Below are 12,905 nucleotides of genomic sequence, written 5' to 3' on the forward strand. Positions count from 1 at the left end.
CTATAAGAAAAAGAGTTCTTGCGTTTGTTTTTCTTTTGTCACATCAGAAATTCATTGTGTTTTTCTGGCAGTCGAGAGATAAAGGTAACAAAACATTATTCTACACAGAGAAAGTCAAAAAACAAATAGCAAAGTGCTCTGTACAGGAGTGACTCCTGTAGAGTGAACATTCATTCTGTACTTTCAGCAAACATCAGGAAAAAAATCCCTCAATCTATGTGGTGAAGCACATATGAAATAGTAAATGTTTCTATATTTTATATTTAGAAAGGAAGAGAGGGTCTTTGTTGATGTTTGAGAGACAGTAAATCATTGTCATTTACATGAAGTCTGTTTCATGTAGATTTATTCATGGCCTTGCCAGACCATACTAAATGAAGTTAAAACAGACTAACAAATAGGACCATGTATAGTAAAATATGACTGAACAACACTAAGGAAAAGTTCCTGCCTGTCCACTGAAAAAATACACACACACCCAGAGGAGGAGTCAATGCAAAACTCAGATGTCTTCCTCCTCTACTTATCTGACTGCAGAGAGGATGACAGAGAACAGTGGACACACAGTTTAACATGATGGACTATAGGACAGGACTGCTGCTTTTAACTGTCTGCTGGGCAGGTGAACATCTTCATAGGTCTTAATTTTAGATAGCTTTTATTTGTGCTGCCAAGCCAATGACACGCATATTTTTTTTGTCAACAGGTGTTGATGGTCAGACTCTGACAGAATCTGAACCAGTGGTTAAAAGGCCTGGAGAATCTCACAGATTGACCTGTACAGCCTCTGGATTCACATTCAGTAGCTACTGGATGAGCTGGATCAGACAGGCTCCTGGAAAAGGACTGGAATGGCTTGCTCAGATCTATCCTGGTAGTGGCAGCACTTACTACTCTGAGTCAGTCAAAGGCCGGTTTACCATCACCAGAGACAACAGCAGACAGCAGCTGTATCTGCAGATGAACAGTCTGAAGACTGAAGATGCTGCTGTTTATTATTGTGCTCGAGAGCCACAGTGACTGGAGTTGGTTGAGCAGCTGTACAAAAACCTACAGTACTCATCTTTACTGACCTGGAAGATCTTGAAAAACAATTTTAGTTTCCTTGTTTTCAATAAAATCATGACAACTATTGATTAATAAGTCATTAACCAGCAACAATAACCATCAGAACAAATAACTAAAATATCTTCCAGTAATGATAAGTTCACATAATAGCCAATGAAAGCAAGCAATCTGCAGAAATCATGGCCAGGTATGAATAAAATGAATGGATAATGGACAATAATCTTTGTATTATTTGGTTTCTAAAGTCACAATCTGAGGGTGAAACATAATGTCAGTCAGTGTCAAGCTTCTCTCTCCTTTATCACTATAAGGAGACTCTCATATCTGCTGGTCTCATTGATCTTAACTGAATGATACTCAAACTCTGACTGAACTTTTCCCTTTTGTTTCCTGTCTTTGCAGTATTCTTCCTCACTGAGGTGACCCATCAGTTTTATAATGAAAGTATGAGACTGACTGTAGTTAATACTCCCACCTGCCCAGGCCTGGGTGGGCGGGGCTTACATGGCTCAACCTAACAGGCCTCACCTGAGGTGATAAACTTTCAATCAGCCTCTGCTCAGCCTCTTCTCTTTGTCTGCTGGAGCATGCTGCATGGATGTGGAGCTGCCAGTTTTCCAGTCGACTGTCAACCTTGGATGCATTATTTTGATAATCAAATCATCTGTGTAATGCAATCGACTGAATGAAGAAATAAATGGTTGAAAGGCACTTCTCTGGTCCTCGTATTTTGACTGATATGCCAATGTAGAGGCTATATGCATAATCCAGCTACCAACAACAGTCAAGTTTTACACTGACAGTGCAGCTTGTACTGTGTTAATGTTCTTTTTAACTTCACACCACATTCTTCTCTCAACAACGCTCCTCCTTTTCTCAGATTTAGTGTTTATGTTTCAAAACTGTGTCTCCAAAATCTCTGACAGATAAAATGCAAATTTACAAACTGAAGCACAGTCCCCGCCCATTCTGCCTGCACAGTATATATCCTTCATAAAAGCCTTTGCAGTTACAAACTCAGCCAAGTTTCCACCATGACAGCTGTACTAAGTGTCTTCCTCTTGGCTCTCATTTCAGGTGAGTGAAGTCGGTGTCAGTGTGTCAGCAGAGGAGGAGAAAAAGAGCTCTGGATGTCTGCTGGCTCCTCGTCATCTAAACTCTGTGTCTCTTTCAGCTGCTCAGGGTCAGTCCCTCACCTCCTCAGAGCCAGTGGTCAGCAGAGCTGGACAACCAGTCACTCTGTCCTGTAAAGTGGAAGGACTTGCTCTGGCTTGGCTGCACTGGATTCGTCAGAAACCAGGGAGAGGACTGGAATGGATCGGACGCATTGATAGTGGAACTGGCACAATATTTGCCCAAAGTGTCCAAGGCCAGTTTACCATCACCAAAGACACTTCCAGAAATGTTGTGTCCTTCGAGGTGAAGAGTCTAAAACAAGAAGACTCTGCAGTTTATTATTGTGCACGAGAGCCACAGTGACACAGCCGACTACAGAGCTGTACAAAAACTGAACAACACTGATCTCTTATGAGAAGCACTGAAGCATGTCAGGACTTTGAAAACAAATAATGTCCCTTTGAATGAGGCCAATTAACAATGAAACATATTTCATCTGGTCTGTCCGCTCTACCCAAGTAATGAAATGGAATAATGCTTCATTTTCTAATTTTGGACTCTCAGTTGAACATCAAATGAACAAATGATGCACAGACTGAGTGACTGCATCATGTTGCATCACTCACCACATGTCAATGATCAACCATAAATTACTTGAATTTAGTTTGAAAAGAGAAAAACAGGTTAAAAAAGATTTCATCAGTGTGTCTTCATTAAAACATAATTGAAAATCTATTCAAAACACCTGTTAATTGTATGACAGTATAAGAAGACAATCAAGCAATATTCATAAAAGTGATACTGCTGATCAGAATTAAACTGTAGATTACTTATATTGCTGTAAATATTGTAATGTGCTTCCAACTGTTCTCAAAGTGACTGATAAGAAACAAAGCATTGATAACAAGATGAATTATTATTTCATTAACTTTAATAAAACCTGTATGTTAATGTGTCAGATGTCTGAACTAAGAATAACATTTCTGTGTTTATGGAATAAATGTGGTTGTGTTGTTAATAGTGACTGATATTTTACAGGAACTAAAACATGTTAGACTCTTGGACATTAATTTCCAAGTTTCAATAAATATCACCAGTCCAGCTGTTTCCTTCCTGTGAGGAGGAGTCAATGCAAAACTCAGTTGTCTTCCTCCTCTACTTATCTGACTGCAGAGAGGATGACAGAGAACAGTGGACACACAGTTTAACATGATGGACTATAGGACAGGACTGCTGCTTTTAACTGTCTGCTGGGCAGGTGAAGATCTCCCGAGGTCTTGAATTAAGTTGTCTTCAAAAAGCTTCCAGCTTCAAGCAACTAACTACAGCATATCCCTTTTTCTCTTGACAGGTGTTGATGGTCAGACTCTGACAGGATCTGAACCAGTGGTTAAAAGGCCTGGAGAATCTCACAGATTGACCTGTACAGCCTCTGGATTCACATTCAGTGACTACAGCATGACTTGGATACGACAGGCTCCTGGCAAAGGACTGGAGTGGGTTGCTGCAATTCTGAGTGATGATTTAGCTTCTTTATCCGACAGTTCTCCGACCGATTACTCCCAGTCAGTCAAAGGCCGGTTTACCATCTCCAGAGATGACTCCAGCAGTAAACTATACCTACAGATGAACAGTCTGAAGACTGAGGACACAGCAGTATATTACTGTGCCAGGGAGACACAGTGAGAGACAATAACAGGAGAGTCGTACAAAAACTACTTCCTCTATTTACCACCACTGGGAACATTCACTTGTCTCACTTTAAATGAATTTAACTGTCAGTCATGCAAACTGTGAGTTGAGACTGAAAAATAAAGTCTTACTTTATCTCATTTGACTGAATGTTAACTACAGTTTCAACCTACAGAAATTATTATGTACACAATGGACTGGATTTTTGACCAGTGGGGAGGAAGTGGCAGCAGCTTTTATCAAAACAATGTTCTGAAGAACAAGTTCAGCTACAGCAGAGACACTTCTGCTAGAACAGTGACTCTAACAGGACAGAATCTGCAGCCCGAGGACACAGCTGTTTATTACTGTGTTCTCTGTGAGGAGGAGGAGTCGATGCAAAACTCTGATCTCTTCATCTCTACATATGTTTTGCAGAGTGAAGGACAGAGACTGAATCACTGACATACACACTGTAGACTGGACAGAGACAACTGGCTTTTACAATGATCACACCTGATTATCTGGTTGTTCTTCTCATCCTGTCTATTAACTGGGCAGGTAAGAACAATGACTGTTTTTCTGACAAATCTCCTGCTACAAAGACAACATGGCTGCATTACAGTAACTAATGAGCTGTTTAACTGTCTGTAGGTACTGAGGGTCAAACACTGACTGAGTCTGAACCAGCAGTTAAAAGGCCTGGAGGATCCCACAGACTGACCTGCACATATTCAGGGTTTGGTGGCAATAGCTGGAACGCTTGGATCAGACAGGCCGCTGGAAAAGGACTGGAGTGGGTTGCTACTATCAGTGATGGTGGTGGTAGCGTCTACTACTCTGAGTCAGTCAAAGGCCGGTTTACCATCTCCAGAGAAAACAGCAGACAGCAGGTGTATCTGCAGATTGTTACAGGCCTTGTTATGTTCATATTATGTTTGTTTGCCTGCTTGTGCTTTTGTTTTTGTCCAGGCCCTCTCACTTCCTGGTGCTGATTGCAGTCACATGGCCCCCTGCTTAAAAGAGCAGGCCACACCTCCTTCTCTCTCTCTCACACTGCCACTGACAGCAGGCCATGCTGCAGCATCCCTGGCTGTCCATCCCTTTGTTCTGTTTTCTGTTGTTTTCTAGCATTAATAAACTATCTTGCACTTAGTTTTGTCCCCCCCTGTTTCATTGTGTTGCTTCCCTGGAGCCGGGGATGTAACATAATGGGGGCTCGTCCGTTTTTGATCGTTTTCCCCTAGATTTTTGTTGGTTTCTTGGTGTTCCTTTGTTGCTTGGTGGAGTATGGTGGTTGTGTGCTTCTCTCCTTTTTGGTTGGTTTTGGTTTGGTGAGTATTGTTGTCATTTGTGGGTCACATATTTCAGTGCTAGAGCTCCCTGGTTATGTAGGGTTGAGTGTTCCAGCTGGACTTTGGTCCTTCCATCGGTTCACTCTTTTGTTATTTTTCCTTTTTTGTTTTCGAGGGTATCCTGGGTAGGGGCACGCTCCAGGTTTCTGCAGCTGGCTGTGTTTTGGCTTTCTGCGGGGCTTTGGTTTCTGCGTTTAAAGCCGCCTCAAGCCTGGTAACCTCAGAAGATATTTAGGTTCAGTTTGGTTAGGCAGGTGCCCAGGGTTGCTTCACTATGCTATGTGTTGCACTGGTTTTGTGGTTTGCACTTGATAGCATGCTTCCTGTTTGTTTGTCTGGAGGGAGGGAAGAGAGAGAGCATTTGTGTTAAGTTAGGTGAGTTGTGCCTGGAGTGGCACCATGTTGGGTCCATGATCCTAACTTTAGTGAGTTCAGTGGCTTCTGTGTAGGTGACCTTCACCCTGTGTGTGTTTTGTGTCTTTGGGCATAGTCTTGATTACTAGCAGGCTCTATCGTGTGCCAGTGTGGGGCAAGTAATCTTTTGTGCTGCGTTGGTGGCTTTAAGGGTGATGGTTGTCTATTTTGGTAGATGATGGTGTAGCCATCTTGTGTAGTCTTGCCACTTTGTGTCAGCTGTGTGCTGTGTTGGACCCGTTTTGTGTTCTGTGCTGTATGCATAGTTCACAGGCAACGGTGGTTGCTTTGTGAGAAGCCCCATTTGTGTTTTGACTTGTTAAGTTTGTTTTCTAAGCTAGTGGTAAAGTGTAACTTTGCTTGTAAACGATGGCATCTCTTGATGATTTCCTTGTACAACCATGCGAAGAGCTGCTCGAGGAGTTCACAAAAGAACAGCTCCTTCAGCTTGCGTCTAGTTATACTATTGACATCTCTGCCGAAGACAGGAAGCTGAAAAAAAATATTAAAGAGGCCATTAGGAAGGAGCTCATGAGTAGTGGTGTGTTGAAGCCGTCTCCTCCAGTGGCTGAGTTTGTATTGCCCGTGTCCCCTGTTGCATCCGAGGCTGCAATCCAGCTACGTCATAGGGAGTTAGCTTTAAAGGAGAAAGAGCTGGAGGAAAGGCGAGACCAGCTCAGATTAGAGGAAAAGAAAATGCTGTTAAAGCATGAACGATTGTTGAAGGAAATTGAATTGAAACATGCCTCTTTACCAATCAGACCTGCGTTTAACGTGGCCAGCCAGATTAAACTTGTTCCCCCTTTCCATGAAAGGGATGTTGAGAGATTCTTCCCCCACTTTGAGCGTGTGGCAGCTACCTCAGAGTGGCCAAAAGAGTCGTGGACGCTGCTCCCAAAGTGACCTCTAAACCTCATTTAGACAGTGTTCCTGACGATTTACAGCAAGTTTATCCAGGTATTTTTCCTGCTTGTGTCATCACCCGTGCCATGTCCAGGCAAGTGAAGGGTGAAGCCACTGTGTCTGACCCATTCGATCTTTCAGATACATTTATGGCAACAGGTGATTTGGACCTGACTGGGTTTGGTAAAACAATGCCCTCTCATGATCAGTTGGTGTCGCAACAGAAGGCAGATCCCACTCTGTGTAGTCTGTTTAAAGAAGCTGTAGCAGAGAATGACCTTACTGATGAGGCTTGTGGTTACTTCTTCAGTAATGAGGTTTTGATGAGGAAGTGGACTTCCCCTATGGTTTCAAGTCAAGACGACTGGAGCAGTGTATTTCAGATTGTTGTTCCAACCTGTTTCAGGGCTGAGATACTGCGTTTGGCTCATGATCATTGCCTTTCTGGTCACCTTGGTGTTGGGAAAACTTGCAATCGTGTACTAAGGCATTTCTATTGGCCTGGTATTAAGACTGAGGTTTCCCGGTATTGTAAATCATGTCATGTGTGCCAAATGATTGGTAAACCAAACCAAAAGATCCCCGCAGCTCCTCTTCACCCTATCCCTGCTGTTGGGGAGCCCTTTGAACGAGTTTTGATTGATTGTGTCGGACCTCTGCCGCGCTGCAAATCTGGCAACCAATATCTTTTGACCATTATGTGTGCTGTAACCCGGTTTCCAGAGGCAGTTCCTCTGAGGAAGATTACAGCACCAGTTATTTCTAAGGCCTTGGTTAAGTTTTTTACCTTGTTTGGCCTTCCAAAAGTTGTTCAATCGGATCAAGGCTCAAACTTTATGAGCCGGACCTTCTCTCAGGTTCTCAAACAGTTGTCTGTCCAACATTGTACCTCCTCTGCGTATCACCCAGAGTCTCAGGGTGCCCTAGAGAGGTTCCATCAGACTCTTAAAACCATGTTGAAAGCTTACTGTTTGGAGTTTGCAAAAGATTGGGATGAGGGGATACCCCTACTTTTGTTTGCTGTTAGAGAGGTGGCCCAAGAGTCTACGGGGTTCAGTCCAGCAGAACTTGTGTTTGGACATACTGTGAGGGGCCCTTTGAAGCTCCTGAAGGAGAGGTGGCTGGGTAACGACTCTAGCCCCACCAACAATCTGCTTGACTATGTTAGTGACTTTAGGTTCAAGCTTAGTAGAGCTTGTGAGCTTGCCAAGTCAAACTTATGTGTTGCTCAGGGAAAGATGAAGAAGTGGTTTGACAGTAGGGCTAGACATCGAGTTTTCTCTCCTGGTGACCCGGTCCTTGTGTTGCTTCCCCTACCTGGGTCGGCCTTGCAAGCTCAGTACAGCGGTCCCTACGTGATAGAGCGACAAGTCGGGTCATGTGACTATCTGGTTAAAACTCCAGATCGTAGGCGTAAAACTCGTCTGTGTCATGTAAACCTTCTGAAGCCATATTTTACTCACAGCTCGACTGTTTCACCCGTGGTAAAGTCTGTTGCAGTGCTAAACGTTGTTGTTCCCCCTGATCCAGCTCGACCTGCTGTTGATGAGTTCACCAACTCAGGCGAGGCTTTTCAGATCCGGCTGCCAAACTCAAAGCTCCTTGCTGGTCTGAACAATCATTTGCTCTACCTACCACCCGCTGAGCGAGCTGACATCGCACACCTAATTGAGCATTATCCCTGTCTTTTCTCTGACGTCCCCACTTGTACCAGTGTGCTACATCATGACATTGATGTGGGTGATGTTACCCCTATTAAACAACATCCATACAGGGTAAACCCCACTAAGCGTCAGCTGTTAAGTAAGGAAGTGACTTATATGCTCGATCATGGTATTGCTGAGCCTAGCTCCAGCGCTTGGAGTTCACCCTGCCTGCTGGTAGACAAGTCAGATGGTTCCTTACGTTTTTGCACGGACTTCCGTAAAGTCAACGCCGTCACCAAGCCTGACTCTTTCCCTCTTCCTCGTCTGGATGACTGCATTGACCATGTTGGTTCGGCCCGTTTTGTGACGAAGCTGGACCTCTTGAAGGGGTACTGGCAGGTGCCTTTGACCCCACGTGCATGTGAGATATCCGCCTTTGTTACCCCTGATAGTTTCTGTCAGTACAAGGTTATGGCTTTTGGAATGCGCAACGCCCCTGCAACCTTCCAGAGGTTGGTTAACCGGGTTTTGGAGGGGATTGCAGGATGTGAGGCATACCTGGATGATCTGGTCATTTATAGCAGTACATGGATTGATGAACAGTCTGAAGACTGAAGATTCTGCTGTTTATTATTGTGCTCGAGAGCCACAGTGACACAGGAAGCAGCAACGCTGTACAAAAACTCAACAAGTCAAAATAAGTTGAAACTTTACTTTCTGCCGTTTATATTAACAGATATTAATTATAGTATAAGAAAATCAACACAATCAGAGAAACATCATCTCAATAAAACTACTTCATTCAGAAAGTAATCAATTATAGCTCTGGTGTTCTAACATAAGTACTTAAATATCCTGTATATGTGAGTGTTTTCTTAAAAATCATTCTTTCTTCTCTCATGTTTCAAGATAAATGTTGACAACATAACTCTTACACAACATAACAAACTCAAAAGTTTTTGACTGTTTGTGAGAGGACAATTGATCCTCCTTTTATATCCCGTCAGTGTCCTTCTCTATGCAAAGTGAACTTCCTCACAGTCTGCTATAAAGACTTGATATCATGCTGTCAGCTGCAGCAGAAGAAGAGAAGCTCCCATCAGATCACCTTCAATACCAACCATGTTCTCTGTAGCTCTGCTGCTGGATCCTGTGAGTCTCACTGAGGCAGAGACACTGACAGTATGATCACAGCACACTGACTGTTCACTGTTATTACACTCATTCAATATTCAACATGTTTTCCTCCAGAGGTGTGAAGTGTGAACAGTTGACACAGCCAGCCTCTGTGACTGTGCAGCCAGGTCAACGTCTGACCATCACCTGTCAGGTCTCTTATTCTGTTAGCAGCTACTACACACTGGATCAGACAGCCTGCAGGGAAAGGACTGGAGTGGACTGCAAGTGCGTGTGTTGGATACAACACATACATCAAGGATTCACTAAAGAACAAGTTCAGTATCAACACAGACTCTTCCAGTAAAACAGTGACTCTAAATGGACAGAATGTGCAGCCTGAAGACACTGCTGTGTATTACTGTGCCAGAGAGTCACAATAACACAAACCATCAGTAGACCTGAACAAAAACCCCTCAGTGCCTGAACACTTGTAACATGAAGCCACCAGAGGAGGAGCCCTCAGACCACTAATGATTTCAACACCTGCTCACTGATAAAGACAGAAAGACACATTTAGCATTGAAAAAAATAAAAGGAATGTAACAAGATTCATTAAAATTTCCAGTTACAATAACACTGAATGTGTAGTGGATAGAAATGTGTTTTAAGTCATCTAAATGAAAAATTATATTGGAAAAAATATTTAAGTCTAAATGTTTTTTTTTCCCCTAATGTTTTAGAAAGGTATGCCTCATGAACACTTCAAAAGAAGTGTCAGAAAATCAACATAACACAAGGAACAACATTTGTTGTCATTTTGTTGTTTTCCCCCTCTAAAAATTATGTTAAAAATATTTACTTCAGTGGCACTGTGCAATTGATTAAATGTTGTGAAAATCTTCAGCACAAAGTGCTTTGTGTAACTGTGCACTGTATGAAAAGTGCTATATAAATAAAGTTTGATTTGATTTGGTTTGATTTGATTTGATGCACACTGTGCTTCATAATGAAGGTCAACCAATTTTAATCATGTGCTTGTTAACCTGTTGTACAAATTGTACTCAAACATGAAAAGGGTCTCTTGGAGGAATGCCTCATGTACAATAAACGTTCAGTTCATGTGAGGAGGAGTCAATGCAAAACTCAGATGTCTTCCTCCTCTACTTATCTGACTGCAGAGAGGATGACAGAGAACAGAGGATACACAGTTTAACATGATGGACTATAGGACAGGACTGCTGCTTTTAACTGTCTGCTGGGCAGGTGAAGATCTATATAGCTCTTAATTTTAGATACATTTTATTTGTGCTGCCAAGCCAATGACATGCATATATTGTTTTGTCTTGACAGGTGTTGATGGTCAGACTCTGACAGAATCTGAACCAGTGGTTAAAAGGCCTGGAGAATCTCACAGATTGACCTGTACAGCCTCTGGATTCACATTCAGCAGCTATCATATGAACTGGGTCAGACAGGCTCCTGGAAAAGGACTGGAGTGGATTGCCTGGGTTGAAAATGATAATGACAGGAAATACTACTCTGAGTCAGTCAAAGGCCGGTTTACTGGCTCCAGAGAAAACAGCAGACAGCAGGTGTATCTGCAGATGAACAGTCTGAAGACTGAAGATTCTGCTGTTTATTATTGTGCTCGAGAGCCACAGTGACTGGAGTTGGTTGAGCAGCTGTACAAAAACCTACAGTACTCATCTTTACTGTCCTGGAAGAGCCCAAGCATGAAGGATGTTATATCATACACAATTAAATTGTATTTTTATATCTGTTCCTGAGAAATATTGTTAGTAAACATTAAATGAAACAAAACAAAATATTGTTTTTTTGATAAAAGGCCCAAGACAGCACAACAATGTGGTCACTGGAATAAAACTACTACAAAATTTTAACATTTCAACAAATTAAGAGGCAATAATGTCTCTAAATTTTGTGGAGTCTAAATGAGTCATAATATGAAGGAGAAAAATAATGTTACAGTTTCTTGTATAAAATCACTAGAGGGCAGTCAGTGACAAGTTTCTCTCTCCTCTGTTACTTAAAGGAGACTCTGTGTTCTCATTGATATTAACTGACTGACTCTCAACACTCAGATGTAGTTTTTGCATTTTGTCTCACAGGTTTCAGTTCCTGAGCAGCTGTTTTCCTCTCGAGGCTCCAAGTTTCTCTGTATGTCTTCAAACATCTGCTGACACTGAAATTCATGCCAACCAGCAGCATCAGACAGAAGTTTCCATACTGTTTACATGATGCTGTCTGTTGTCACTTTGCAGCAAATACAGGAAGTACACTAAGTGATCAAATGCTGCAACTACAACAAGCTGTTCTTACATTTGAAGTTAATCTTAAATGTGATGTAGGAGGTGCTGACAATAAATAAATGATCTCAGGAAAACAGCTCACATCATATTTAAAGTGTTTTAATGATTTGAAAACATGCTGAACACACTGTAAACATGTCTTATAGAATGCAACATTCTTGGTGGTTTCTCCTCTTGTTTCCATGACACATCATCATTAATATTGTAATGGTGATTTTAAAGAATATGTTTTCCATTATCTATGATTCATGTAATATTCACAGTGAGAATAGTTGTGATAATCATTTACAGCTGTTTCATTTCTGTAAGTTGAGTGTGTAATGAAATGAAAATATCATACGTAAAGCAGAGGTGATTTCCAGGCATGTTTTCACTCTGCAGATATAATAACAGTCAACAGACTCTTCTATTGGCTCCAGTCAGACCAACATTGATGCTTCATATGTTTGATTCTATGCAAACTCAGTGAGCTTCCTTGTTGCTCAGCTATAAAAACTTGACATCAGGCTGCCAGTGGAGTTCACAGCACGTCAGTTTCAACATCAACCATGTTTTCTGTAGCTCTGCTGCTGCTATTGGCAGCTGGATGTGAGTCTCTCTGGATTTGTCAAAGTCAGCAGTTCTTCTTTTGGAGTTTAACTTGATCAATTGTTACAAAACATTTTCTTTTTTTAACAGGTGTAAAGTGTGAACAGTTGACACAGCCAGCCTCTGTGACTGTGCAGCCAGGTCAACGTCTGACCATCACCTGTCAGGTCTCTTATTCTGTTAGCAGCTACTGGACAGCTTGGATCAGACAGCCTGCAGGGAAAGGACTGGAGTGGATTGGAGTGAAAAGTACTGGAAGCTCATACTACAAAGATTCACTAAAGAACAAGTTCAGTATCGATTTAGACTCTTCCAGTAAAACAGTGACTCTAAATGGACAGAATGTGCAGCCTGAAGACACTGCTGTGTATTACTGTGCCAGAGAGACACAGTGAGAGACAATAACAGGAGAGTCATACAAAAACTACTTCCTCTATTTACCAACACTGGAAACATTCAGTTGTCTTAGTACAATGCTTCTTGCAATACTGATTGTGATTGTCAGTCATGAAAATTTCAAGTGGTGGTTGTATAATGAAGGCTTATTTCATCTAATTTCATTTCATTAATTAGGTTGCATCGTACACAGAAATCAAAAACAAAAGTGATGAATCTTGTGTTTTTTCATTAGAAACAATGTTTACAGATGATCTTAAAATACTATTTACTGAATATATTCTCTGAATAAGTGTGGT

This window comes from Pagrus pagrus (assembly GCF_965226575.1).
Source record: "Pagrus pagrus genome assembly, chromosome: 13".
NCBI classification, from domain to species: Eukaryota; Metazoa; Chordata; class Actinopteri; order Spariformes; family Sparidae; genus Pagrus; species Pagrus pagrus.